General features: G+C 40.1%; 1 pseudogene; it reads right to left on the reverse strand.

The window, feature by feature from the left end:
* Positions 1–2,254: 2,254 nt before the first annotated feature.
* LOC102258196 lies at positions 2,255–2,663 on the reverse strand (annotated as a pseudogene).
* Positions 2,664–3,619: the final 956 nt, after the last annotated feature.

Raw genomic sequence — 3,619 nt, forward strand, 5'->3', positions numbered from 1 at the left:
CATATGTTCTAAACCACATGCTACATTGTGATTAGTTTTGTTTAATTACAGATTTTATAGTAAAAAATTTAAAAGAAAAACATTACATATTTAACTATGAATTTACCATTTCTAATACTCTTTATTTCTTTGTATAGATTTATATTTCTATCTGGTATCATTTTCTTTCTGACCAAAGTACATATTTTTTTTAAAAAAGTAGTTTTTTATTGATTTCAGAGAGAAAAAGGGAGAGGGATAAAGAGATAGAAACATCAATGATGAGAGAGAACTATTGATCAGCTGCCTCCTGCACACTCCCTACTGGGGACTGAGCCCACACCTGGGCATGTGCCCTGACTGGGATTCAAACCTGTGACCTCTTGGTGCATGGCTTGATGCTCAACCACTGAGCACACTGGCCGGGCCGAAAGAACATCCTTTATCATTACTTGTAATATGGGGCCTGTGGCTAATGAAATCATTTGGCTTTTGTATGTCTGAAAACTGTGTTGCCTTCATTTTTGAAAGATATTTTGGGAGCTATATTTTAAGTTGACATTTTTTTCTTTCACTACCTTAAGATTTTGCTGTACTCTCTTCTCACTTGCATTTTTCTGATGAAAATATGATGTCATCTATACATTTGTTCCTCTGTATGTAATGAGCCTTTTCCCCTGGTTGGTCGGATCCTCTCTTTACCACAGGTTTGAAGAAGTTTGACTATAATGTGCCTTGATATAATTTTCTTCATGCTTCTTGTGCTTGGGTTTTGTTGAGCTCCTTGGATCTAAAGTTATTACAACATACTGCTTTCTTCAGAGAGAGGTGCTGATGTCAAAAACTCTTATAGATAAAATGAAAAAAGTTCTAAAATAAATGATGCTTCAAAATGATTAACTTTATAAATAACTACAAGTTCACTTCAGAATTGTGTTTTAAAATTGTGTTATCATTTGGATGACGATCACATAAATCTGCTGCTCCATATAGAAATCTATGGGGAAGCAGGGGAACAGTTTGCAACAGTGTGTTTTAGTTAAAAGGTGAATTACAGAAGGATTTTTAAGAAGCAGTAGTCAGATTTTGTGGAGTGTTTTGAAAAAGAAGGCTGCAGTAATTAGCTACTTAGCAGGCATTTTTTGCATTAGATGAACCAGTTGAACAAGTATCCACAAGGCAATGGAGAAAGTAGTTTAACTTCAAGTGACAAGATTCTTCAATTTCTAAGAATATGAGCCTTTGGAAAAAAATATATTGCAACAGGAAATCTTGAAACGTTCCCACTGTTGCCTGGGCTTGAGAGCAAAGAAGGATATTTGTAAGACTTCAGCTTTATAGAAACTACTTGGAAGATCCACAGAACAAAACAGAATAGTATTTCTCTTTCTCTCAACACAAGGGTGAGAGACCCTCTCTCTGAATCTTCCTCTGAGCCTGAGAACCTGACAGAGGAGAACGGATTCTGTGAGTTGCAGTCTGATCAGGCAGCTAAGATTGCTTTATGGGTCCTGCCCCTAGACAAGTTGTGGATTTCTGTGAAGGAAGAGTATCTTGCCATTTAAAGGAAAGCAGCAAACATTGCACTGCAGTTTTCCACTCACTACAAATGCGAGCAAGCTTTGACTTGTTTAACAATCATCATGAGAAAAAGGGTGAAAATTATCTCATTTTGGTTGAAAATGAAATCCATTTGTGTTTATCTCAAGCTTGATCCAGAATTGGGTAACTGTGCAGTAGAAAAACAAGCTCAAGTTTCAAACTATTTTATTCTTTTTTTAAAAACTTTTATTAATAAAACGGAAAACTAAAGTCAGACAACTGCTTTGTTTTTGCATCTGATCTGACTATATGCCAGAGAAGTGATTCTTTATGAGGAGGTAGGAGAGAACTGTCAATATACCAGTTCCATTAAAAATGGCATACTGGAATATCTCATAAAGTTAGGTAATTGAAATAAAAAAGAGAACAAATTAAATATTAAAAATAAGAAGAATCTATCCCTCAAATATCAGGGACCTCCTTTACTAGTCTTCAATGTAGCTTATTTGCAATCAAGATCAATCATATTGCCCTAGCTGGTTTGGCTCAGTGGATAGAGCATCGGCATGTGGACTGAACGGTCCCAGGTTCGATTCCAGTCAAGGGCATATGCTGGGGTTGTGGGCTTAATCCCCAGTGGGGGGCATGCAGGGGGCAGCCAATCGATGATCTCTCATCATGATGTTTCTATCTCTCTCTCCCTCTCCCTTTCTCTCTGAAATCAATAAAAATATTTTAAAAAGAAAAAGAAAAGATCAATCATATTGCACAACCCCAAAAGGAAAAAACTGAGGGAACTCATGGATAATTTTCACAGCTTCATTGTAAAGTCCAAGATCAAAAGGATGGTTATCTTCTTTAAACTGGACATAAGACAAGCTGTTATTCTTCCAACTACTTCCACGATTCTAGAGATTTCTTCATCAAAAGGCTCCATCAACTCAATGGTTGCACTTTTTCATTCTCCATCTGAAAGAATAAACATTTTTCCAGCAGATGAATCCTTTCCAGCCTCCCTATGAAGCAGACAGGCCGGTCGATGGCCTGAATTAGCATGCTGGTGTTGATGTATGATTTGGGCAACTCCATCACCTTCACCATCATTGCAGACGGAGATTGGCTGCTGGAGGAAAACCAGTGGCGAGTGAAAAACCAAGTTATTTTATTCTTCATTTCTAGTTTCAAAAATAAAAAAAGTACACATAAATCCTATATAATAAAAGGGTAAAATGCAAATTGACCCTAATGGCGGAATGACCGGGAATGACCGGTCGCTATGTTGCACACTGACTACCAGGGGCAGACGCTAACGCAAGAGCTGCTCCCTGGTGGTGAGAGAGCTCCCACACGGTGAGCTCTGCTCAGCCACAAGCCGGGCTGATGGCTGAGAACACAGTGGTCATGATAGCAGCCTCTCCCACCTTCTTGGCAGCGCTAAGGATGTCCGACTGATGGCTTAGGCCCGATCCTCTGGGGAGTGGGCCTACACTGGCAGGAGGACATTCCCTGAGGGCTCCCGGGCTGCCAGAGAGATGTCTGACTGCCAGCTTAGGCCTGATCCCCTGGGGAGTGGGCCTAAGCTGGCAGAAGGACATACCCTGAGGAGTCCCAGGCTGTGAGAGGGTATAGGCTGGGCTGAGGGACTGCCCCCCTCCCCCCGAGTACACGAATTTTCATGTACCAGGCCTCTAGTAGGTATATAAGAGAATTTTAAAAGCCACATTTTTTTAAAAAAACAAATCAAAACCAGGCACATCTTGTCATTCTCCTCCTCCTTTTTTTTTTTTTTTAAAAAAATATATTTGTATTGACTTCAGAGAGGAAGGGAGAGGGAGAGAGAGGCAGAAGCATCAATGACGAGAGAGAATCATTGATTGGCTGCCTCCTGCACGCCCCACACTTAGGATAGAGCCTGCAATCTGGGCATGTGCCCTGATCAGAAATCACACTGTGACCTCCTGGTTCATAGGTTGTTGCTCAACCACTGAGCCATGCCACCTGGGCAAAAGCCAGAATTTATGCATAATAACTTCATAATTGCTAGGCCTATCTACACTAATAAAAGAGAAACATGGTAATTGGCGTACGACCGCTACCC

The sequence above is a fragment of the Myotis brandtii genome, unplaced genomic scaffold (genome assembly GCF_000412655.1).
Source record: "Myotis brandtii unplaced genomic scaffold, ASM41265v1 scaffold730, whole genome shotgun sequence".
Taxonomy (NCBI): domain Eukaryota; kingdom Metazoa; phylum Chordata; class Mammalia; order Chiroptera; family Vespertilionidae; genus Myotis; species Myotis brandtii.